The sequence below is a fragment of the Microcaecilia unicolor genome, chromosome 7 (genome assembly GCF_901765095.1).
Source record: "Microcaecilia unicolor chromosome 7, aMicUni1.1, whole genome shotgun sequence".
In the NCBI taxonomy this organism is placed as follows: Eukaryota; Metazoa; Chordata; class Amphibia; order Gymnophiona; family Siphonopidae; genus Microcaecilia; species Microcaecilia unicolor.
Window position 1 is genome coordinate 235,616,078 of NC_044037.1, and position 27,127 is coordinate 235,643,204.

Below are 27,127 nucleotides of genomic sequence, written 5' to 3' on the forward strand. Positions count from 1 at the left end.
AATTGAGCCTGATGGTCTGCTGAGTTATGCATGTCTTATACGTAGATGTGTTTTGATGAATTAGAGTGTAATTTGAAATAAGTTGGCTAAGGTGACAATTCTATAAATCGACCCCTCATTTTAGGTACCACAAAGGGGCGCACAAAGAGGGGCATTTTCGAAAGGCACGTCCAAGTTGCGATTTGGACGTCCTTGCAAAATGGCAAAATCCAGGGGTGGGGAAACCCATATTTTCGAAACAAGGTGGACGACCTTCTTTCGTTTTGAAAATACCGTCAGGGACGTCCAAATCCTTAAATTTTGCCGTCCCTAGATTTGGACATGCCTAGACATGGATGTTTCTGATTTTCGGCGATTTTCGAAACCAAAGACGTCCATGTCAAAAACAACCAAATGAAGCCATTTGGGCGTGAGAGGAGCCAGCATTTGTAGTGCACTGGTCCCCCTGACATGACAAGACACCAACCAGGCACCCTAGGGGGGCACTGCAGTGGACTTCATTTAATTGCTCCCAGGTACATAGCTCCCTTACCTTGTGTGCTAAGCCCCCCAACCTCCCCTCCAAAAAAAAATCCACTACTCACAACTGTACACCACTACCATAGCTCCTACGGGTGAAGGGGGGCACCTAGATGTGGGTACGGTGGATTAGTGTTGGGTTTTGGAGAGCTCGCTGTGTCATTTGGCACAGTTCCAAAGGAAGGGTGTTCAACATAGTTGGTCCAGCTATAAAAAATACGCATGAATGAACTTCCTCAAGATGCACTTGCCAAAAAAGAGGAACATTTAAAAGACACTGACCTTGTAATCTCCAATCCCTTGATGGATGATAAACTTTCAAACTTTGTACAATAGTCAATGGAGCATCATTATGTAAAACCTTAAATACTAACATTAAAACTTTAAACTTAATATGCCGAACAAAAGGAAGCCAATGGAGCTTGATAAGTTGTGGAGTAATATGATCAATCCTTCTCATGCCTCCAATTACCTGAGCTGCAGAATTTTGGGCACGCAATAAATTAGGCAAACCTACTTTTGACAGGTCAGTCACTGGTGTATGTGAGCATGTCTAAGGGCACCATGCAATGCGCGCAACTAATAGTATTCTACAAGTTGTATCACTTGGTGACACACCCCTGCTCCACCCATGTACATGCCCTCTGACAGTTGCATGCTAAGTGAGTTAGGCACACTGTTTACAGCATAGTACCTAGCACTTACTTGTGTAATTGCTGGTTATTGTCGCCAATCATGAGCATAAACGCTAGTATTCGATAAACTAGGCACACTATTGGTGCCTAAATTTAGGTGCTGCTTATAGAATTGTCTACATTCTATAATTTGAAGGCATCAAAAAGGGTTCCTAAACTTTCACATAACAGCTGGACAATTTTTTATACAATGTCCAATGAGTACTAAGCCTTTTATAAAATGCTCAGCACAGAAAAATGCCAGTGATTTTATAAACAAACGTGCCCTAGTCATCTCTGTTATTGATGGCCCCTCTACGGTGGAATGATTTCCCTGGGGAGATCTAGATGGAGACAATTAGAAGACATTTCAAAAGCTGGTTAAGCCTTATCTGCTTTTAATGGACTAGGTTAAAAAATAGCGATGTAGGTGGGAGAGGAGGTCAGCTAAGGAATTATGTTTATGGTTTATTACATTTAATATACCACTTAACAATATTGTACCAAGTGGTATACAATATTAAGAAAACAGTTAAAACAATTTGGTTGTGTTCTGTATGTTATGGTTTCAAAAAACACAAGTCTGTCTGTCAACATCATTCTAAAAACCTTTTCTTGGAATTCCAGCACCAGGTAGACTGGGTTGCCCTGACCAAGGAATCTTTCCATGTTTACTCCATTCTTGCATCAGCCAAAGTGGGTCACATGTATCTTCCTTTAGAAGTGCAAGTTTTAATAACAATAAAAACACAGTTTATGCTGTATTGAAGAATTAGCATGGCACATCCATATTCTGGAGCACAGAAGGTTCTTGACCAGGCTTTTATTGCACTAGTATAGTGGCAGAGGTCTTACCTGTACAGACTCAAGGAAAGAAAATTAGCAGGTAAGCAAGTATTATTTGTAGAATAAGAGTAGCTGTTGTGGAATATTAAGGCCCTTTACACTTAGGCAAATTTATTATCCATCTTGATCTTGGTCATTTACTATCCCACCCCCTTGCCCTTCTCTTATTTTCTCTAGCTTCATCATACATTCTAGCCTCTACTTAATTCACTCACATTCCCTTTTTTGATCTTGAGGCCTTCCCCCTCCTTCCATCCTCTAACACAGATTTGTGCTTACAATTTCTCCATCACAAGCCTCAAGAAGTGAGCCCTAAAATCTAATAGGCCCTCTCCTGCCCCCCCCCCAAACCTCCATACCTCAATTACTCTGATGTCCAGTATGACAGCCATTAATCAATGCACTCTACGGAGCAACAGCATTCATTGTTTACTTTCAGCACTATAGTAAACTTTAAACTCAGCCTCATCTTTTTATAATTGGTCTTTGCACCAATGACCTCACCTGTTTTTTTTCTGAAATAGTCCTCTTCTGGACATAATTTCAAGACTGGATTCACATATCTCTGTTAGGAGTTTCACCCATCCTCATCCTTATCCCTTTTTTTGCCAACTCTCTGCCATTTTGGAGCTATTTCTTTGACCGTCAGGCTAGCTGTTGGTGTGGTTCCTGGTGTGTCTTGCATTTCCATCATACCTGCTTCTCGATTTCACTGTACAGGTTTTGTGAGCAACTCCCTTGATGGACATAAATTAACTCTTCCCCTATACGATTCCCTAATGTGTCTGTTACACATTATTTTATCCTACCACTACATCACTTTGTATTTGTTCATACCGAACTGGCGATCGCCTTTACGGTACTATGTAAGCCACATTGAGCCTGCAATTAGGTGGGGAAATGTGGGATATAAATGTAACAAATAAATAAATATTAAAATAAAATGACTTCCTGCCACTTACTCATGTCAGTGTACACTTACCCGTAAAAGTGGCACTATTCTGTACACTTACATGCTCAAGTGGCGTGTAAATGAAGACGCCGTTATAGAATTTCCATGATAGCATTATTTGCCCACATGTGTGAGTATGTAGTACCACATACACATGTATGATGCAGAGTTTATAAATGGGCACAACAGCAAGGAAGAAGGGATCCTACCTCCGAAAGGAAAACTTGTCTGGGGAGAGGTGGATTTGCTTTTTATATAGGCGATTAAATCATATCTATAAGAACTCTGGGATTCCATGTGACCTTGAGCAGGTGTAAATGCCAGCAGGAAAAAGTTCTGAGTAAGGCAGTTATGAAAGATAGTACACACACGTATTTGAGAGAACCACCAAAAACGTGCCTCCTTTCAATGTGCCTATACTTATGCATATGACAGAATATACGCCTATCTTATAACCCTTTATAAATTCACTACATACACATTTATGTCTTTCTTTATGTATATATCCCCATTATACATGTATAACAGATGGCTAAGGTTTATCAAATTATCTCCATAGTGACTTAAGTGGCCAAAGTTATCCATTTCAGGAGGGAAGTTATCAATGTGGGCTATTGTTAAGACGGGTTATTTTACCACGTCACACTATTTTAGTGCAGGGTCTCATTGCATAAAATGGGACCCTGTACTAAAATAGCACAACTTCTGGTAAAATAATGTCTTAATGGTAGCCCACATTGATAACTTACCCTCTTCGTGACCAAAGCTAATGTGACTGGTACCATCACCAGCCACATAAATGCTTCCGAATACTGGCCCATATGTGGTTGGAATTAATTTTTTCTATAAATATGGGACTGCACATTAAGGGGTCCTTTTACAAAGGCGAGCTGAAAAATGGCCTGCAGTAGTGTAGACACATGTTTTGGGCGTGCGAAGAATAATTTTCAGCACACCTGTAAAAATGCCTTTTTAAAAAATGGACGTGCAGCAAAATGAAAATTGCCGCGTGTCCGTTTTGGGTCTGCGACCTTACCACCAGCTATTGACCTAGCAGTAAGGTCTCACACAGTAACCAGGCAGTAATGGTCTACGCATGTAAAGTGCCGATTGCTGCCCGATTACCGCCCGTGCGCCAGAAAATACAAATATTTTCTGGTGCGCATAGCAGACGCACATCAAACAAATTACCATAAGAGCCACACGGTAGCCAGGCAGTAACTCAAAACTGACGCATGTTAAGCGCGTGTAGGTGCCTAAGCGACTTAGTAAAAAGGCCCCTAAAAATGTTGGTTCCATGGGCTGACCAAGCCCATGTCCTTTATCGAAGAAATCCATAATAGTTTCTTACTCTCAGAGCACAATGCCTGATCTGGTACATATCTTTTAAGTTTCTTTTTTTACTCAGATAATCCAGCCCATAACCCTGCAAAATTCTGAGTGATGAGATCAATGCTTTAACCTTAATTATCAATAAATAAAAACATTGAGTGTCCACAAACTACTATCAAAAAAATTATTTCATGTGAGTGTAGAGGCATCAACAAAGGTATAGACTGTCAATGTACTATTTTTTGGCAAAATCATATACTTGTCATCATATACCTTATTGTGAAGTCAACATTGCATATGTTGTGCACAGACTCTCAAATCAACTCAAATATTTCTACAAAATATAAACATAATTTATCTCTAATTAAGCACAATATCAATATGTGATCTGGTCATTCAAAATCCACTGTAGTTATGCTCAATCCAAAATAATGTCTGAGAAATGCTCTTGCCACTTCAATTTTATCTTTAATAGGTAATGAAAATTTGCTAGTAGGCCCATGGATACAAAGTCGGTGAAAAATTGGTCAATAAGGAAGTGAATTGGTCACAGGAAATGATGAATTGATCAATAAGAATTAGGGGTAATACACTCTTGGGCTTTCAAGCAACATGAATTTGAACCTTACCCTTAACCCTTATTAACCACTCCTATATGTATAGAATCTCCTAGAATGTTTTTCTTTCTGGCACCTGTACACTAGAAGAAAAAACTTCTGCTATCTGAGCAGTACAATCTCTAATTGATCACAACTCTTATTTGTGCTCATTGACTTGATCTTGCCTGCCCCTAGAAATAACTCTCACTCTCTTGTGCACATCTTTCTTTTTCAGACTTCCTGTTCTCTGACTTCTGTCCTTCTTGACCTTGTCTAACCCACCATTCCTTTTGTTCTGCATCTGTTCATCTGATTTTGAAGCCAAGACTGCAGTTCAACTATCACTTGCCTTGTGACAACACCATATTTTTATTAAATAGCGCAATAACAATTCCTATTAAACCAATTTTTAAAATCTCACTAATCAAATAGTTTGGGGGCTATAAAGGGTTAGTTAGTAGTAGATTCAATGTACCAGATTCAACATTTTAGTTCTAGAAATATTTTTCTGGGATATAGAATCCTGCTTGTGAAGTACATATTTAAAGGGCTGTTCACATATACCATCATCGTATACATTTCTCCTACGTTCTGCACCAAGGTGACCTCATATACATTTATTAGGGCCCCAAATAGAAAATAATAATAGTAGGCCACATTAGGCCCAACTAGCATTAAAATGCTTAAAACATTCCTGGTGAAAATTTGCTTATCAAAATTGATAACGATTTTACTGAGAAACCTGCTGAAGGTTTACAACCTCCAGCACAGCATAATCACTTGCTGAGCTGTAAAATTACAGAGACTCCCTGAGAATGGCCTACATCAAACATGCAAAATGATCCCTCCCATAAGGCCTGCAGAAGCTGAGATTTGAAATAAGCTTTATTTTGCTTACATGGTATATCACTGCAAACAATCTTCATGCTTCATTAATATAAAAAGAACAGCACTATGGCAACTTTGGTTATCACATAATGCTTATTACAATGTGCTAAAAGGGCTATAATTAGCATCACTGCAGCTTTCCCTTATTACCTGAGTGAAATTAAAAATGAATGACATTAACATAGAAAACAATGTAAAACAGGAGCTGTCAGAAACAGAACTGCAAAGCCTAAAACACATTTTGTCTATATCAGAATGCCATATTGCTACACTCAAGCCTGATTATACATTAAAATATATATATATATATATATGACAAAAAAACTATTAAGTAACATCAGGATTGATACTGATCAGTAATTTATTTATCCCATTATTAGTCATCAAATATAAATGTCCATGCAGTTTTTAAAATAGGAAAAAATATCTTAAATAAATGTATATGTGTGATGAAATAATCTGTAAGCTTACCTGATGAAAAGAGAAATGCATGTCCCAGTATCAGAAAAACACGATTCCAAAAGATATGCTATTACATTTCCTCCAAATGAACCTACTTAAATGTGTAGTCACAAAAGTTTAATTGATTAACAGTTAATTTGTCTTAATTTAAAAACAAAAGAAAATAAAAGAAAAAAAAAGGAAGGAAGGAAGAAAAAAATCCCAGAGACCTGCTCAGAATCCTGTTTCTTATTCTAAGACTCACTCTATGGCAGCTAAAATAGGAAACAGCTTGAAGACAAACACAACAGGCAGCAGCTAATATGGTAGTGCCATCTACTGGCAAACAACTTAGCAGCAGCAGCAACCATTTAATACGTTTTAACCGGAAGAAATATTATACACACAACCATATCCATATGTATGGAGGGGGGAGGGAGGGAAGGGATAAGAAGGTTAGTTTACCTGCAGAAAAAAAGTATGGAATATTCCTAACCACACCCTCTGTAAAAGAAATCATATATTATGACACTCACTAACAGAGCCTTCTCTTGAGCAGCCCCCACACTCTGGAACACACCTTCAGAAAGGCTTTGCTTAACACAAGATTATCTCTACTTCAAGAAGCAGGTGAAAGCTTGGCTCTTCTTTATGAAAGAAGAGCTAACTAATCAATACACATGGAATAACATCAGCCACATATTGAGGAGTATTTTCAAATCACTTAGAATTACAAAGTTACAGTACATGATATGTATTAGGATTTGCTTCTTCACTCCAACTCTAGCTATCATTTTTACGTACCTTATCTGACGTGGAGTGTCATTATATGCAAATCTCTTTCATGCATATACATTGTGGATATCCTGAAAACCTGACTGGCAAGGGGTACTCTAGGTCTTGGGAAACACGGATGTAGAGGATTGAACTTGGGAAACATTGCTCTACATCAGCTACCTCTGCTAGGCCTAGATGTAGTTCTTTCAGTCCATATCAATGTGGCTATTTATTAGCATAAAACATTGCATTACCAAAAATGTCAACAGGCTCAATGTTCCTATGCAGGTAGCTCCTGCCAAATCTAAGTAGCTGCCTTCCATATTCACATAGGCGTCGCTACAGGGTGGCAAGAGCCACCCCCAAAAATGGCTTGCCACCCTAGTTTCACTAAGTATGTGATTCATGGCCTTCTACCCTCTCTCCCCCGAAGTCTGCATCTCTCCCTCTCCTCCATATATTGTAATTTTCTCTCTAGTCCATTCTCCCTCTCCCCCCGATGGTTCTCTCTAGTACCTGCTCACCCTCCACCACCAACAGTTCTCCAACCTTCTGATACATTACTAACAGCATCAGTGATTGAGGCACCCATTGCCAGCTGGCTCCCGAAGTCTTCTTTCTGCTGCATCCCATCTCCTCTGATGCAACTTCCTCTTCCTGCACAGGAGATGCAGCAGAGAGAAGCCTTCAGGAGCCAGCTAGCTAGTGGGTGCCTCAATTGCTGACACTGCTAGTAATATATCAGAAGGTTGGAGGTTCACTTGGGGGGGGGGCTAGAGAGATATATCAGACCTTGCAGGGGTAGGGAAGGGAAAGATGCTGAATGCACACAAGGAAGGAAGGAATCAGATTCCTGTCTACAGGAGTGGTGTGGAGAGAGAGAGAGAGATTGATGAGAAGGTGGAGTGAACAGAGAGATCACTTCCTTGATCCCTCTTCAGATATGGGAGTGACGTAGAGAGGAGAGATACTAATGCCACAAGGGAAGGGGCCAGAGAGAGAGAGGGAGAGAGAGATGAATGCTGGGGTGGGGGAGGGTAAGCAGATGGAAAAGATAGGATAGGAGAGGGGGGAAGAGTGGGAGAGACTCTGGACCTAAAGATGGAGAGAGGAACAAAGAGAGATATTGGACTGCGGGGGCAGGGGAGAGAGAGGGAGAAATGCTGACTCTGGGATGGTGCAGGAGAAAGGGAAGAAAGGATGAGAGGCTGGATATGAGGAGGGGAAGAGATACAGGAGTGATAGGAAAAAATGGTATGCAGATGCTGAACATGGGGGAGGGATAGGGACAGGGACATTGAATGATGGTGGACATGGAGGAAGAAGAAATGTCAAATGAAGTGGAAACCCTAGAAAGAGCAGAAGATGAATGGGGGGTCAGGGGTGGGGGAATGGAGTAGAATATGGATGAGACTGAAGTGGGGGATAGAGAAACAGAGCAGAAGATGGATGTGACTCAGAGGTGGGTGGTGAGTGGTATAGGAATAGAGCAAGAAATGACTGGGTCTTGGTGATTGAGTGAGAGAATGTATGGGGGGAGGGGAAGCACAGAATTATGGATGGGAGAGATGAATAGAGAATAGTGAAGACCCGGCTATTGGTCAGTATGAGTGGGGATGTGTAGATGGATTAGGAGAATGAGTGAGTGTGTGAAATGGGGAGTAAGAAAAATAGGATGAAGAGTGCAAAAAGGTTGAAACATAATGCAAATTACTTGGATGACTGGAGAAAGGATGAAAGGGATAGGGTACAGGGGAGGGGTACAAGAGGAAGGAGATGGATCTCTGAAGGAGCTGAATGAGGGTACAAATGACAATAGTGCTGGTGAGGGTATGAGAGGGTGAGTACAGCGGATGGAAAATAGAGAACTAGGAAGTGTGTGAAAGATGGGGGGGATAGGAGACTGGGAAAGGAGAGAAACAGATGGGTAGTGAGAGAATTGAGGAGGAGAGGAGAAGAGATGAGAGGGAGATGGGAAAAGCTGGTAGGTAGATGAGAGGTGAAAAAGAAGCGGGTGAGAGAAAGGGAGAATTAGGGTAATATCAAATGGGCAAAATAAACGCAGAGAAGAGAAAAATCAAGAAAAATATAAAAAGAAAGATTAGTGGCAGACAGATGTAGAGAAGGAAAAGAAAAGGAAAGAGGACAGAGAAGAAATGGAAAGGCAAATCTGGAGAATAATTTAGAACACTTTTGGGCTCATTTTCTACAGAGAAGGACATCCATCTTTTGACATAAATTGGAAGTTGGACATCCTTCTCCCAGGGACGTCGAAATCGGTATAATCAAAACCCAATTTAGGACGTCTCCAACTGCACTCCATCGCAAGGACGGCCAAAGTTCAAGGGGGCGTGTCAGAGGCAGGACTTGGGCTTGGCTAACGCTTGGACGTCCTTCACCCATAATCGAAAAAAACAAGGACGTCCCTGACGAACACTTGGACATTTTCACCCGGACGTGTTTTTCTTATGACCAAGGCACAAAAAGGTGCCCGAAATGACCAGATGACCACCAGAGGGAATCAGGGATGAACTCCCCTTACTCCCCCACTGGTCACTAACCCCCTCCCACCCTCAAAAAACATCTTTAAAAATATGTCATGCCAGCCTCTATGCCAGCCTCAGATGTCATACTCTGGTCCATGACAGCAGTATTCAGGTCCCCGGAGCAGTTTTAGTGGGTGCAGTGCACTTCAGACAGATGGACCCAGCCCCACCCCCCCTACCTGTTACGTTTGTGGAGGAAACAGCGAGCCCTCAAAAACCCACAACAAACCCACTGTACCCACATCTAGGTGCCCTCCTTCATTTGTAAGGGCTATGATAGTGGTGTACAGTTGGGTGTAGTGGGTTTTGGGGGGCTCAGCACACAAGGTAAGGGAGCTATGTTCCTGGGAGCAATTTATGAAGTCCACTGCAGTGCCCCCTAGGGTGCCCGGTTGGTGTCCTGGCATGTCAGGGGGACCAGTGCACTACAAATGCTGGCTCCTCCCCAACCAAATGGCTTGCATTTGGTCGTTTCTGCCATGGACGTCTTTGGTTTCGAAAATCGCCGAAAATCAGAAACGTCCATGTGTATGGACGTCAAAATCTAGGGATGGCTAAATTTAAGGATTTGGACATCCCTGATGGTATTTTCGAAACAAAAGATGGATATTCATCTTGTTTCGAAAATACGGGTTACCCGCCCTTAGATTTTGCCATTTTGCAAGGATGTCCAAATTGCAACTTGGACGTCTCTTTCGAAAATGCCCCTCTTTGTTTCCTTGTGTCAAAGAACCTGGGACCAAAAGAATTAGAGAAAGAAATTCCCAGACCACAAAGGTAGAAAATAAAACAAATATTATTTAATATTTTAAGGATTGGAACCTGTATGCTTTGGGAAATTAACATATTTTCTGTGTTTGTATTTTATAGAGTACAGGAGAAAATGTATTCCTGTTTCTCTTTTACCAGTATTGTCCTGCTTATAGAGTCTGGCATTTTTGGATAGAAGGGAGAGGGGTTTTCCTTTTCGGTTTTTGTCTGCAGTTTTTTTTTAGGTTCTCTATTTTGTATCAGGAGAGGGTCTGTCCCGGTTCTGTATGTGCAGCTGAGGTGAAGGATTCTGCTAACATGTAATCTTTATTTAGGAATCTGTAACAGTCCAGCTTGTTCCAGTTTTCCAGTAGAAGGTATATTGATGCTCTAGGACCTAGTGTAATATTTATAGCACTGCCTTTTTATAGGTGGGTTAGGGCTGTGATGATGTGATAAACTTCCTATGTAGACTTTTAGTGTCTTTTTGCAAGGTTTTGTGTTATTTTGGAAAGCGTCTGGCCCTATTTGAAAGCAGGCTGTTGTCACCCAAAATAAAAATGCTCAAGACTGGTGGCCTCCATATCCAGTAGAGTCACCTCACAAACAAAAACTGATCTGATTTTTAAACAAAATGTCTGGCAATGGAAAGGACATATTCTGCTCCTGAGGTGATAATCATAAGTTTAATATTTTCTTATATGATGTATTGTAAGAGGGATAGCTCAGTTGTTGGGTAATATAGAGGTTGTTATATTTATTTATTTATTTATTTTATTCATTTGCAGCATTTGTATCCCACATTTTCCCACCAATTTGCAGGCTCAATGTGGCTTATAGAACTGGAGGTGCAGAGTTTATATTAAGATTCTATCCAATCTTGTACAGAATCCAGACTTCACTCCAGCCAAAATAATTTACTGAATGATGCTATGAATTATCATGGTGGTTTTAAATGGTAGCTGAATCTAGCCGGAAGAGGAGGAGGGTTTCTTTATGCATAAAAGTTCATGGCATCTTATATTGCTTATCTAAAACAAAGGGGGTTAGGGAGGGGTGTGTGATGTGGTGGGCATGATATGTATAGAAATGTCACGTTGACTTGCCCCCCTCCATATCTAGCTTGCCTCCCTGTTGCCACCCCAAATATTTCTGTCTATAGATGCCACTACACATTCATCCTGCACAAGCACAGTTCAATTTATTTTCTCAACACTTTAGCAGTAAAATTATGACAGAGCTATATAATCCAGGAAGGATATCATCTCAGATTCACCAGCTTTTCCCCACATCATCTTCTACCATGGACTCAACCTCCTTCCTGCCATCTCAATTTGCTGAAGGAAAAAGCCCACCTTCTTCTCCAATCGCCATAGAACCTATCCCACCGCAGGAGAGGAATTGAGGTTTCTACTCAAGATACTTTGATTCCAAAACATACGGAAGGCTTATGCCCTAGCCTAGATCTCAGATACCTCAATTCTTTCCTCCTCAAGAAGTTCTTAAGGACTTTCTATTCTTTCCCTACTGTACTGGAAATTGTATATGTACTCTGAATCTGAAGGATGCATACACATATTCTAATCCATCCAATTCAGATTTTACCCTTAATCCAAACCATTTCCAGAATAAAGTCCTTTGAGTCTTTCATTATTCTCAAAGTACCTTGTGGTGGCATCAGCACACCTTCATAACTATGGCCATTTGGTATTTCTGAACCTGGACAGTTGGCTTCTAGTGGCTCAGTCAGTCAGGCCTTAATCCTGTTCAATAAAAGTCACCCTTCTTCAGTGTGCAATTTCTTATCAACTTTCAAAAGTCTATATTTCATCCAACTAATATTATTTAATTCATAGGAGTTCAATGCAAAGCATTTCTTCCAGAATCCAAGCACTTAAGGCCCATGTTTGTACCATACAGACAGTGCATAAGGTCATGGCCAGATTTAATTTTTGTTTAGGGCATATTTGTTACTTTAGCTCATCTGAAAATGTTATAACTTCAGTGGGATCTCAAGTTCAAGTTGGGAACCTTGATCCCAGTGATCTCCATAATACTCTAGTCACTTTCTCAGCATCACCTCATACTACAATGGTAGATGAATAAGCCCAACATATCAGTGGGCACTCCTTTTGCACTGTGGCATCATCAGTTCTGGTTTTGAATACCTCAGTCTGAGGATGGGGAACTCATCTTGACCATAATCTGGTCAAACTATGAGACAATTCTTCACATCAAACACTTGGAATTAAGGGCAGTTTTCCATGCTCTACAAGTACTCCTTCATCGCCTTCACAGTACCTCTTTGTTGATTTAGATCATCAAATAGCAATGTTTATGTGAACACACAAAGGGGTTCAATCTCTCTGAAACTTTGCCAAGAATCTGCTATAGACAACCTCATCCAGTCTATTTACATACCTAGATTTCAAAACTGATGATAAACTCAGAAGAGTACTTCATCCTCACAAATGATTGCTCAGTGTGACTCCTTTGAGTTCCCTCTTTCAAGCATGGGAAATGCCTCAGATCAACCTTTTTGACAGCAAGAAGAATGCAAAATGTCTCCCTTCCCAACTACATCTACTCCAAATGCTCTGGCAATTCTGTGGATTTGGTTGCTGCTCCATGCTTACCCTCCAATTCTTCTCATTCTAAGAGTTCTGCATAAATTCTGACAAAGCCAAAGCACTTTGATTCTTGTAGTACCTTATTGGCCTTGACAGAACTGGTTCCCCCTTCTTGAAAGGTTAGCAGTTCTACCTTCTCACCAGTTCCTCCAATTTCCTACATTAGAGACTCAACAAGAAAATGATCTTCTTCATCCAAACTAGATATCTCTAACCTCACAGCCTGGAAATGCCTGGAAATGGCGGTCTTAAGTTTCTACTCTGTGTTCCGCAGCCTATCCAAGATATCCTCACAACTGCCAAGAAACCTTCCACCAAGTGAATGTAGGCTTTCAAGTGGAATATATTTTCAATCTGGGGTAATGGTCATAACTTTATTACTTGCTACAATGATACTGCAGAGTCTACAGGGTGAGGCAAAAAAATAAGTAACCCCCTCTAGATTTTTTTGCTGTTATCCCAGCAACTGCTTTAAATTTAAACAAGAGATTTTACTTACTTATTTAATCATCATATTTATGTATTACTATTAAGCAACATTTAATTAGCTTAAGCTATGTTGATGTTACTGACATTTTAGCATTACTGCCTAGAGATTTTTACATGTTAAAAATATTTGAGCTAAAACTCAGTAACATAATGTCAAATGATACAGTTAACAATGTGTCAGAATGTTGCAGTCACTATGCTCAAAATATGAGCCCTCAATTTTAGCACATGCCTTCAGTTGCTTTGGGAAATTCTTTACAGCCTTGTTGATTGGTCCCTGTAGCAGGCTGTTCCAGATCATCTGCAGTGCCTCCTTGAGTTTGGCAATTGTTTGCTGGTTTGGGTGAAGCTTGTGATAGGCCTCCAACATTGCTTCCCAGTCAAAAGTCTACATCATTGTCATGTCATTAACAGTAAGCTGGTAACCCTTTTTTTAAATCAAATAACGGAGATACATAAGGAAGAACCTTCAAAGGTAATGGCCATGCACTATTCATTGTGGATATTCTGAACACCTTACTGGCTGGGGTACCCGAGGGCCACATTTGGGAATCACTGGCCTAAACTCTAGCCTGGTGAAAGGCTCCACTCACAGCTGGCCAACAGACAGAGCACAACCATAGTCCTTTGGTGAGTGGGGGAGGATGGCTAGTTACAATGTGGTTATCACATTGTCTACACCAATATATGTCGCACTTATTTTCATTGAAAATGTCTCTGTGTCAGACTTTGCCTGGTGCAGATGCAAAGCTGGTGTGGTGCAAGGTCTGCTTTCCTGAGGGGGGGGGCAGGGGGATATCATCCTCCTCTGGGTCTCTTGGTAGCTGCTGCTGCTGCTGCTACTGCTGGTATTGGAGCTTTGGCAAGGGCTGCCTTTGCTGTTAGGCTAAATTGTGGAGTATGCAACAGGTCATGAAAATCTTTTCAGGGGTGTACAGATTAGCTCCCCCTCCCAGAGCGGACATGACATCTGAATCTTTTTTTAAGATTGCCAAATGTCTGTTCTATTATGGATCACTAGTAAAAGATGCCCGTTTCAGAGCAAATGAAACAGGCGCTAGCAAGGTTTTCGTCGCCAACACCCCCCCCCCCCCGGCCAACCCCTTCGTTGTTCTGCCATTGCTCCGCCCCCAACGTCATGACGTTTGACACAACGGCGGGGCCCGGAGCGATGTCCCACCCCCCTGCCTCCCTGCCTCCCTCCCTGCCAACCCGTTCGTTGTTCTGCCATTGCTCCACCCTTGAGGGCGGGGCCCGGAGCGATTTTGGTGGCTTCACCACCACGAACCTTCAAACCTTTTTGAAGGAAGTCAGGGCTTGGCTTCACTGACGTCAGTGTCCTCAGAACGTTGAGGGTGAGTTTTATTATAGTAGATGTGGTGCAATAGGCTGCATTGTAGCACTCCTCTGCCTCATTTTGAGGGGTGCACAATTGGTAGCTTCTGTCACCTGGGAGAGAGGGAGCAAAGGTTACAGACATGGGAGTATATTGCCAGCTACAGGCACCTTGGAGTGAGGGATAAGATCTGGAGCAAAGGGCTGCTGTGTGGTGGTAGCAAATGTGGATACATCTTGGGGGGGGGGAGAGGTGAGTGGCCATAGCGGAAAAGAATCACAGTTTTGCTTATATAGGAGACAGCTGCCGGTGATTTCCCCTCAGAGCACTGATAGATTCCTGAGTGCCGTAGAATGTAGGAGTCATGGCAGAACCCCAGATAATGTGCAAAGACATCTACTATCTTCCCCTGTGCAAAACACACATCCTGCATGTTCACTGAGTGAAATTATTCTGTTTCTATAGGTGGCCTCCTGTACCTTTGTGGGTCTGAGGGCCACGTGGGTGCAGTCTGTCACCCCCTATGACTGAAGAGAAGTCATCCATGCTGTAGAATTGGGTTATGGTGTCTTGGATCTCCTGAACTGTACTGAGAAGGGCTATGTAGTCAGAGCTGTGGGTGAGGAAAGCATATAGAAAGTGTGAGGTAGCAGACTGGGTGATGCCTGAGGTCTCCTAGCACAGATTGAAAGGTTCTGGTAGCAAGACAGGCAAGGGAGGCTGTGATCTTAAGATGCACTGGCACAGGATTTCTCCTGCTTGTCCTGGCCTGAAGGAGGGGTTTTAGCTGCATAGCAGTCCTATCAAAACGGAACCTGTTAATGTACTCCAGATCACCACAGGTCCATGAACTGGGTCCTTGGCCTGAATAGTCTTTGATAGAGATACCTCCTTCTTGCCTTCCCCTCCAGACTCTCAGCCATATCCAACAATGTTTTTATTACACAGGCATTCGGCACATCCATGCTTATTGTGTAGGTGTCCCCAGGGCTGGTCTTAGGCAGGGGCGACAGGGGTGGCAGGGGTGGTCGCACAGGGTCTCAAACTTCTAGGGCTCCTGCATCTCTGGCATGTCTGTCCTCCTGTCTCAAACACCTCCCTGCTCCATACCTTAATGTGCATCCACTTTTCAGTAGAGAACTTCAGGCAGCGGTAGCAATCTTCATATCCTGTCAGCTACCGAGGCCAGAGCCTCCTCGCAACTGCATCCAGCCCCCTTTTGATGTTACTTCCTGCTTCCGCAAGGGTGGGACGCAGCAGTGAGGAGGTTTTGGGCTCAGCAGCTGATGGGATATGAAAATTGCTGCCACTGTCTACAGCTCTCTACTGAAACGTGGTGGATGCATATAAAGGTATGGGGTGAGATGGGGTTCCAAGAGCTCTAAATCTCCTTTTAAACTGATAAATTATGGCTTATGGTGGTGGGCGTGGGTGGGTATGGGCATGCGCATACACGAGCATGGGCGGGGGGGGGGGGGGCACCCTGAACTGGTCTACACAGGGCCCTGCAATCGCTTAGACCAGCCCTGGGTATCCCACCACCACAGATGCAACCAAAGAGGCTAGATTGAGAACAGGAGATGGTACGAGGCTATCTAGTCCATTATATGGGTTGAAGCCAGTAGGTGGAGTCACAAGTACACCCAAAATAATAAGAAACACTATTGAAAGCAATAGTAAAAGATTATTAGAAATAATGGACTGCCTATGTATGGTCCATCTGTAAAAAATCAAAAGGTGTTCCAGTTGGATAGGCAGTGCCTTAAAAGGTGGAGGACAAAATATATATTTTTGTGTTACTTATTTGACAGTTTTTTTATTTATTTGAAAGTGTCCCACATGTGGATATAAATATCATGAAATCAAAACTGAATATCACTAAAACAGCTTAAACAATTATTGTAGCTGGTGGAAACAGCACTAATAAAGTCTATATTTTGTGCTAATTTTTCAACACTGATCTATACAATACAGTAATACATGGCCAAATTTCAGTGAGGATATCCTGTGTACTGGCGGGTTCATCTTTACTGTTGCTGTAATTTGCCTTGGGAAGCCTGGTGTTATAAAGATTGGAAGTGAAATTAAACGCTTGTTTCAATGGGGCACATGGAATCAAATCTTCATTTCATCTCTTTGGAACAAATGGATTACTCTGTTTTGAGCATCTTTCTGGGACAAGTGGTTTTATAAGTCAAAATAATAAAAATAAATATTTTCTTTCATGTAGATCTCTCATTGGTTTAAACATAACTAAATGGGCTAAAAACCCCTAATGCAGTCCATTGGTTTCTTTTTATATTTTGTCCTTCTGTTGACTTACACTGTGACAAAACTGGAAATACAGTGAAACAGAATAATAGAATTCATTAACATTCCAAACGTATTAATTAGTATTATAATTGTGTTCGCATTTGGGTAATAACTGAGAAAATGCTGTTGAAAACTGAGTTGAAGAAGAAATAAATATATATCACAGAACTGGAAAATGTTGGGACATTTAGACTGACTCTGCACTTCTGCTTGAAGGTAGCTCTGCCCTCATTAATTAATATCTTTCTTTTAAATAGTAGTAATAAACAATATTAAGTGCATTTTTATAATATACCACTGCATTCCACAAAAGAAAAGGAGCAAGTTCCCACAAACCATCTATGTTTTTTTGATCTAGGCACAGAAAAAAAAAAAAAAAAGATTTAAAATGCTCCCAGGTTTCAACTTAATTCATGTTTAATGTATGATATAACTGCCATAAATAAGTAAATAAATAAATAAATAGAAACTCTGAATGTTGGGGGCCTGATTCTTATAGCATGATGTCTGTTTTAGTGGCCTTTTACCAGGAGAAACAAATTTCTGCACGAATATAACACATGCTAGGGTGTCCCTATAACCAGCCCCTCCAAATGACACACTGATTATGATTTATAACAAATAACTACTCTACCTATGAAAAGTTATGAACTTACTCTGTGTACATCTGTATGCTGCATAAGCTGGCATGTTTGAAAATATAAGTGAGATTAAATAAAAATGCTACCAATAATACAGAACGACAATGTGGATGCAGCAGCTCATAGGTTTGTTTTGTTTTAAGTGTACACAGAATGATGGTTGCGCACAGAAGGGAAAACAGAACCTAAATGATGATACAATAACAATGTAGCAAAAATACAATGCATGTTGAAACAGTCTCCTCTAACAAAAACATTATTATTAGATACAAAACGGGGTATTTTCAACAATTAGCATATTGATGGAAATCATATTTTGATTTTGTATGTAATAATAATGTTTTTGTTAGAGGAGACTGTTTCAACAGTTTAACATGCATTGTATTTTTGCTACATTGTTATTTTGTCATAATTTTTTTAATGTGTTTGTTTGTGTCTTCTGTCTAGAGGTTAGTTCACATTATTTAATTTATATATGTTCATCTCTGTTTTATTCATTATTATTAAATTCTAACTGTACTCATTGCACTTATTTTATGATGATATTTACATTCTATATATATGATTGTCCAATTTTAATTATTTTAATTAGTGTAATTTTAATATTTAATTATTTTTAATATGATACCTGTATATGTTTTTAATTGTTGATTAGGCCTTTGCACTTTACAGTACTGTACTGCTTAATACACTGAGGAAGATAAGGTTTCCACTGATCCTGGGAGTAAAGAAGAAGATTCTACAGAAAGCCTTAGGAACTGGAACAACAACAATGCCTGCAGCTACATCTACATCCAGTATCCATGAGGAGTCTGACTGGAATAGTATCCAGGGTTAAAGACACCTTTAGCTGTACCTGTAATCCGCATCCAAAAAGAAAGAGGCAAGGGGAAGATATGGAGAATACCAACTATCTTCAGTTTGGGGGAGAATGCTATTAAAAAGAGTAGAATTCCTTAATTTAGGATAGAGGAAGTGTAAACTGCATTAATTTGTTTGTTCTAAAACTTGATGGCACATGTCACCAAATATTTATTTTTATACTCTGCATCTTTATTACTGCGACTGCTGTCTGCCTTTTAGTTAAAAACTCTAGTCCAGGGTATGTTCTGAAGTGGAATTGCATGGAAGGGCAAGAGATAATCCCATCCTCTAACCCAAGAGTGGTAGACCTAAGCTGAGCAGTGCTGCCACTCCTGAAGTATGAACCCCAGGTCTCCCCCGACAGAAGTCAGCACTCTTTGACAACCCACAGGCCCAGGGGATATATTTATAATTTACAAACACCTAAAATAAGAAGCCCTACTTATAAATAAACTGAGCACCCTTGGTAGGGGCCTTGATTGGTGAATCAAGTTACTAGGAGACATTGTGGCTCTTTTACAAAATGGCGGTAGAACTACCACCAGTTTGTCACACACCAATCTGACACTACCACAGCTGGCACATGGCATGACCAGAAAATATAAATATATTTTTGTTTACTTCTGCATTTATCGGGCAGTGCTATGCGCTGCCTGGTTACCACAGGAGCCCTTATAATCACAGCAAACAGTTGTGACATAAGAAATAATCATCAATATGGTATACTGTTGATTATTTCATAGTAACATAGTAAATGATGGCAGAAAAAGACCTGCATGGTCCAACCAGTCTGCCCAACAAGATAAACTCATATGTGCTACTTTTTGTGTATACCCTACTTTGATTTGTACCTGTCCTCTTCAGGGCACAGACCGTATAAGTCTGCCCAGCACTATCCCCGCCTTCCAACCACCAGCCCCGCCTCCCACCACCGGCTCTGGCACAGACCGTATAAGTCTGCCCAGTACTATCCCCGCCTCCCGCCACCGGCTCTGCCACCCAATCTTGGCTAAGCTCCTTAGGATCCTTAGGATTTCAATATGGTATATTATAATAACTAGTAGAAAAAGCCCGTTTCTCGTTGAAATTAAATGGGCGCTAGCAAGGTAATCACCCTCTGCCATTAATGTTTTTAAGGGAAATTTCAGCATCCCCCCTCCCTCCCAATTCCAGGGTCCCCCCTCCCTCCCAGTTCCAGGGTTCCCCCCCTTTCTCCCTCCCTCCCTCCCAGTTCCAGGGTCCCTGCCTCCCATCCAGTTCTAGGGCCCTCCCAGTTCCAGGGCAGGGGCGTAGCCACGGGTGGGCCTGGATGGGCCCAGGCCTAGCCACTTTTGCTCCAGGCTCGCCCAGCCTCTTCTGCCCACTCTCCCTGTCTGCATGGTCTGCTCACTTTTACTGCCCTGAAGCGCCATTCTCCCTCCAGCACCGGCGATTCCCATAGCCAGCCTTCTGCCAGTGCGCGTCGTCGGGGCCTCTTCTCAGGCACGTCCCACCTACTCTGCAACTTCCTGCGTCCCACCTTTGTGGAAAACAGGAAGTTGCAGAGTAGGCGGAAATCACCTGAGAAGAGGCGCCGACGACGCATGCTGGCAGAAGGCTGGCTATGGGAATCGCCGGTGCTGGAGGGAGAACAGCGCTTCAGGTCAGTAAAAATGACCAGAACTGACCATGTGCCGGGGGCTGTCACGGGGGGGGGGGGGTAACGGGTGGAGAGGAAATGCGGCGGTGGGTGGATGGAGAGGAAATGCAGGGGGGGGGGGGTAGCGGGTGGAGAGGAAATGCAAGGCCTGTGCCCACCCAGTCCACCTCCAGGCCCATCTAAAAATTAAACTCTGGCTACGCTACTGTTCCAGGGTCCCCCTCCCTTCTTCTCAGTTCCAGGGTCCCCCTCCCTCCCAGTTCCAGGGTCATCATCCCTCCCTCCAAGTTCCATGGTAGTCGTCCCTCCCTCACTCCCTTCCAGTTCCAGGCCCCCCTCCCTCCGAATTTTAAAAGTCATCCTGACTTACCTCGTCGGGGTTACGGCGGCCAGCAGCAGAGGTAAAAAGCGTGCAGGCTCAGCACTTACTTCAGTTTTCCCTTCTCTGTCTCTCAGCTCTGGTCCCACCCTCAATTCCTGTTTCCGCAAGGGCGGGACCAGAGCTGAGAGACAGAGAAGGGAAAACTGAAGTAAGTGCTGAGCCTGCACGCTTTTTACCGTGCAAGGTAAGTCAGGATGACTTTTAAAATTCGGAGGGAGGGGGCCTGGAACTGGAAGGGAGGGAGGGAGGGACGACGACCCTGGAACTGGGAGAGAGGGGGGACAGACGATGACCCTGGAACTTGGAGGGAGGGAGGGAACGAACTTCCGGTGGGTGAATATTATATGCAGCCTTCCCTTCCCTCTTAGGGCGGGGTAGTGAGAGCGAGTGCCGGTGGTTGGTCCCTTCTCCTTCTGACATCGCGTTTGTTTCCCTGGCAACTATGCAGAATGCTGAACCACTATTTGGATCTGGACCTCCACATCTTTATTCACAGTTTCTATATCAGAAACAAACTTTCCCAATAATTTAAGCATTGAAGAATTAAGTACCTGAATTGTTTCCCGAGAGTGAATCCAATGTCACCACTTAAGGCTTGTGCAGCTCCCTCACTGCAAGAATCGGAGCCCTTTCTTCCTAGTTCCATGCTTCCTCATCGACTGAAGGCTGCACTTGATTCCAGGAGGCACAGGGTGTTTGCATTGGGGAGGAGGCCACAGCAGAAGGGCCCTACAGCGACTTCATCATCAGCATTACAGCCGTTGGCCAATGCTCCTCAAAAATGCTGTAGCTATTACTTCTGGGTTGCAATGGGTTAAGCCTCTGGTCAGGGGTAAAAAAAAACCCTTCTACACTGCTGCTTGATGATCTCCCCAGCAAAGTGGAAAGGGATGGTGTCCCAGGCCCAAGTGTAACTCCACATTCCTCCAATGTGAACCGACTCATCCTCTGTGGAGCTGCTGAAACTGGAGGGCAATGACGAGCGGCTCCCTTCCTCTTCTTCCCCCTGCCAAGTGGGGAATAGAGTCAAAGAATACAGCACTACCAAAGGAAGGTAAGGAGCAAATGCTCAGGGCATCCTTCCCGTTGCCATCTTGGCCCCAGCTTAACAACAACAACATGGAATCTTTATGGACAGGAATTCATGTGTGAAGAGAAAGAGAATAGAGGTGAGTTATACAACCATTTGCTTAGCCAGAATGACAGATAATGAAATGTTAACAGAAATTAGGGAAGCTTGGCAACATAGTAATAATGAGTGATTTAAATTACCCCAATACTGATTGGATAAATGTTAAGTCAACAAATGCCAGAAAAGTAGTTCCTAGATGAAATAAATGACTGCTTCATAGAACATCTGGATGAGGGGGCATGCGATGAAACTACAGTGTAGTAAATTTAAAACAAATCAGAGAAAATTTTTCTTCACCCAACGCATAATTAAACTCTGGAATTCGTTGCCGGAGAACGTGGTGAAGGCGGTTAGCTTAGCAGAGTTTAAAAAGAGTTTAAAAAGGGGTTAGATGGTTTTCTAAAGAACAAGTCCATAAACCACTACTAAATGGACTTGGGAAATATTCACAGTTCCAGGAATAACATGTATAGAATGTACGTTTGGGAAGCTCACCAGGTGCCCTTGGCCTGGATTGGCCGCTGTCGTGGACAGGATGCTGGGCTCGATGGACCCTTGGTCTTTTCCCAGTGTGGCATTACTTATGTACTTATGTAGGATCCAACAAAAAGGGTAGCTATTTTAGATCTACTGAGTGGAGAAGTAGCCTAATGGTTAGTTCAGTGGCATGACAACCAGGAGAACTGGATTTGATTCCCACTGTGGCTGGGCAAGTCACCTAACCCTCCATTGCCCAGGTGTAAAAAATTAAATTATGAGCCCACTAGGGATAGAGAAAGTACCTATATATAATGTATAAAGTGCTTTGGTTGTATCACAAAAACGGTGGTATATCAAATGCATGACCCTGACCTATTTTGGACCTAGTCCTTAGTGGAATGCAGGCTTTGGTGTGAGAGGTAACAGTGTTTCAGCCAGTTCACAATGGTTATCAAATTATGATCAAATATGAGTGAAATGAAGATACTAAGGAAACCTACTGCATTAGCAACTTTTTAACAGACAAAAACACTTACCCCACTCCATATCCTTCCCTTGTCCTGCCCCCATGACCCTCCCCCAAGTCCCTTGTCACACCTACTGTCTGCCCATCACCTGCTCTGCCTCTCTGATTGCTCAGTGTGTCCTGAGTAACTCAGTGTGTAGGGCGTAGGCTGTGAGCGGCCTGCAGACCCATCAGATGAGGATAAGGTAACAGATGTGATCACAAATTGGGCCTGGGTGAGGCAGTGGGTTTCCTAGGGTCAGCTTAGTGGCTGGGGGTCAGTGTTGATTTGATGGCTGAACAGCTAATTAGTACCCAGTGGCGTACCAAGGGGGGGCGGTGGGGGCGGTCCGCCCGGGTGTCCGTGGGTGGGGGGGTACTCCGCTGACGCTGGCAGCACTGCAGTCAGCAGCGCTCATCTTCTGCAAAGCAAGCAGCATGGCAGTGAGGGAAGGACCAACGAGTCGCCAACAAGGAGATTTACTTCGTTCGTTTACAAGCAGGGCACTGGGCACAGATGTGAGGCGTGGCTGTGGGACAACTGTGAGGGAAGGGCCTGAAGGTGATCGCAACAAGAGAACGGTGTGGGGGGACCTTTTGGGAAGCGCCGTTGTCGTCGGGGCTCTGAGGCAGCTGCTAGGCGCTCCCCTCGGTTTCAGATGGGAGAGGGGGGGTTCATATGGGAGAGGTGGGGGGGTTTCAGATGGGAGAGGGAAGGAGTTTCAGAAGGGAGAGGAAGTAAAGAAGTTTCAGATGGAAGAGGCCGACGGATTGAGCCAGCTGGGTTTTACTTCCATTGCTTTCAATGGAAGTAATTGAGCCAGCCGGGTTTTACTTCCATTGCTTTCAGCAATGGAAGTAAAACCCGGCTGGCTCAATCCGTCCTCCTTTTTCTGGAGCCATATGGTAACCCTAGGAGAGGGGGGGGTTTCAGATGGGAGAGGGGGGGGGTTTCAGATGGGAGAGGGAAGGAGTTTCAGAAGGGAGAGGAAGTACATAAGTACATAAGTACATAAGTAGTGCCATACTGGGAAAGACCAAAGGTCCATCTAGCCCAGCATCCTGTCACCGACAGTGGCCAATCCAGGTCAAGGGCACCTGGCACGCTCCCCAAACGTAAAAACATTCCAGACAAGTTATACCTAAAAATGAGGAATTTTTCCAGTCCATTTAATAGCGGTCTATGGACTTGTCCTTTAGGAATCTATCTAACCCCTTTTTAAACTCCGTCAAGCTAACCGCCCGTACCACGTTCTCCGGCAATGAATTCCAGAGTCTAATTACACGTTGGGTGAAGAAAAATTTTCTCCGATTCGTTTTAAATTTACCACACTGTAGCTTCAACTCATGCCCTCTAGTCCTAGTATTTTTGGATAGCGTGAACAGTCGCTTCACATCCACCCGATCCATTCCACTCATTATTTTATACACTTCTATCATATCTCCCCTCAGCCGTCTCTTCTCCAAGCTGAAAAGCCCTAGCCTTCTCAGCCTCTCTTCATAGGAAAGTCGTCCCATCCCCACTATCATTTTCGTCGCCCTTCGCTGTACCTTTTCCAATTCTACTATATCTTTTTTGAGATACGGAGACCAGTACTGAACACAATACTCCAGGTGCGGTCGCACCATGGAGCGATACAACGGCATTATAACATCCGCACACCTGGACTCCATACCCTTCCTAATAACACCCAACATTCTATTCGCTTTCCTAGCCGCAGCAGCACACTGAGCAGAAGGTTTCAGCGTATCATCGACGACGACACCCAGATCCCTTTCTTGATCCGTAACTCCTAACGCGGAACCTTGCAAGACATAGCTATAATTCGGGTTCCTCTTACCCACATGCATCACTTTGCACTTGTCAACATTGAACTTCATCTGCCACTTGCACGCCCATTCTCCCAGTCTCGCAAGGTCCTCCTGTAATCGTTCACATTCCTCCTGCGACTTGACGACCCTGAATAATTTTGTGTCATCGGCGAATTTAATTACCTCACTAGTTATTCCCATCTCTAGGTCATTTATAAATACATTAAAAAGCAACGGACCCAGCACAGACCCCTGCGGGACCCCACTAACTACCCTCCTCCACTGAGAATACTGGCCACGCAATCCTACTCTCTGCTTCCTATCTTTCAACCAGTTCTTAATCCATAATAATACCCTACCTCCGATTCCATGACTCTGCAATTTCTTCAGGAGTCTTTCGTGCGGCACTTTGTCAAACGCCTTCTGAAAATCCAGATATACAATATCAACCGGCTCCCCATTGTCCACATGTTTGCTTACCCCCTCAAAAAAATGCATTAGATTGGTGAGGCAAGACTTCCCTTCACTAAATCCGTGCTGACTTTGTCTCATCAGTCCATGTTTTTGTATATGCTCTGCAATTTTATTCTTAATAATAGCCTCCACCATCTTGCCCGGCACCGACGTCAGACTCACCGGTCTATAATTTCCCGGATCTCCTCTGGAACCTTTCTTAAAAATCGGAGTAACATTGGCTACCCTCCAGTCTTCCGGTATTACACTCGATTTTAGGGACAGATTGCATATTTCTAACAGTAGCTCCGCAAGTTCATTTTTTAGTTCTATTAATACTCTGGGATGAATACCATCAGGTCCCGGTGATTTACTACTCTTCAGCTTGCTGAATTGACCCATTACATCCTCCAAGGTTACAGAGAATTTGTTTAGTTTCTCCGACTCCCCCGCTTCAAATATTCTTTCCGGCACCGGTGTCCCCCCCAAATCCTCCTCGGTGAAGACCGAAGCAAAGAATTCATTTAATTTCTCCGCTACGGCTTTGTCCTCCTTGATCGCCCCTTTAACACCATTTTCGTCCAGCGGCCCAACCGACTCTTTGGCCGGTTTCCTGCTTTTAATGTATCTAAAAAAGTTTTTACTATGTATTTTTGCTTCCAACGCTAATTTCTTCTCAAAGTCCTTTTTTGCCCTCCTTATCTCCGCTTTGCATTTGGCTTGGCATTCCTTATGATCTATCCTGTTACTTTCAGTTGGTTCTCTTCTCCACTTTCTGAAGGATTGTTTTTTGGCTCTAATGATTTCCTTTATCTTACTGTTTAGCCACGCCGGCTGACGTTTAGTCTTTTTTCCCTTTTTTCTAATACGTGGAATATATTTGTCCTGAACCTCCAGGATGGTGTTTTTAAACAGCATCCACGCCTGATGCAAGTTTTTTACTCTGCGAGCTGCTCCTTTCAGTCTTTTTTTCACCATTTTTCTCATTTTGTCGTAATCACCTTTTCTATAGTTAAACGCTAGCGTACTTGATTTCCTAGTTTCACTTCCTTCAATGCCAATATCAAAACCGATCATATTATGATCACTGTTATCAAGCGGCCCTCGTATCGTTACCCCCTGCACTAGATCATGAGCACCACTAAGGACTAAGTCTAGTATTTTTCCTTCTCTTGTCGGCTCCTGAACTAGCTGTTCCATGAAGCTGTCCTTGATTTCATCAAGAAATCTTATGTCCCTTGCGTGTACAGATGTTACATTAACCCAGTCTATATGCGGGTAATTGAAATCCCCCATTATTATTGTGTTGCCCAGTTTGTTTGCGTCCCTGATTTCCTTTAACATTTCCGCATCCGTCTGTTCGTCCTGGCCAGGCGGACGGTAGTACACAGAAGTTTCAGATGGGAGAGGGGGGGGGGTTCAGATGGGAGAGGGAAGGAGTTTCAGAAGGGAGAGGAAGGAAAGAAGTTTCAGATGGGAGGGGGGTTTCAGATGGGAGAGGGAAGAAGTTTCAGATGGGAGAGGGAAGACGTTTCAGATGGGAGAGGGAGGAAAGGAGTTTCAGATGGGAGGTGGGGTTCAGCGGAGCTGAAACTGGAGGCTGAAAAGGGGGGCATGTGGGAGATGTGGGCTGGGGCTAGAACTAGGGGCAGGTGGGATAAGGGGGCTGGAACTGGGGGCTGAAAAAAGGGGCAGAGAGAGAGAGGGGACAGATCCTGGATGGATAGATGGATGGATGGATGGATGGATGGGGGGGGGAGGGAGGGAGGGCAGACCCTGGATGAATGGATGGATGGATGAATGGATGGGAGGGGAGAGGGAGGGCAAATGGTGGATTGAAGCGGGAGAGAGGGAGGACAGACTGTGGATGGATGGATTGGGGGGGGAGAGGGAGGGCAAATGGTGGATTGAAGGGGCAGAGAGAAAGGGCAGACAGTGGATGGAAGGGATAGAAAGGGCAGACGGTGAATGGAAGGGGGAGAGAGGGCAGATGGTGGATTGAAGGGGCAGAGAGAAAGGGCAGACAGTGGATGGAAGGGATAGAAAGGGCAGACATGAATGGAATGGGGGGAGAGAGAGGTTAGACGGGGCAGATGGTGGATGGAAGGGGCAGAGATAGAGGGCAGA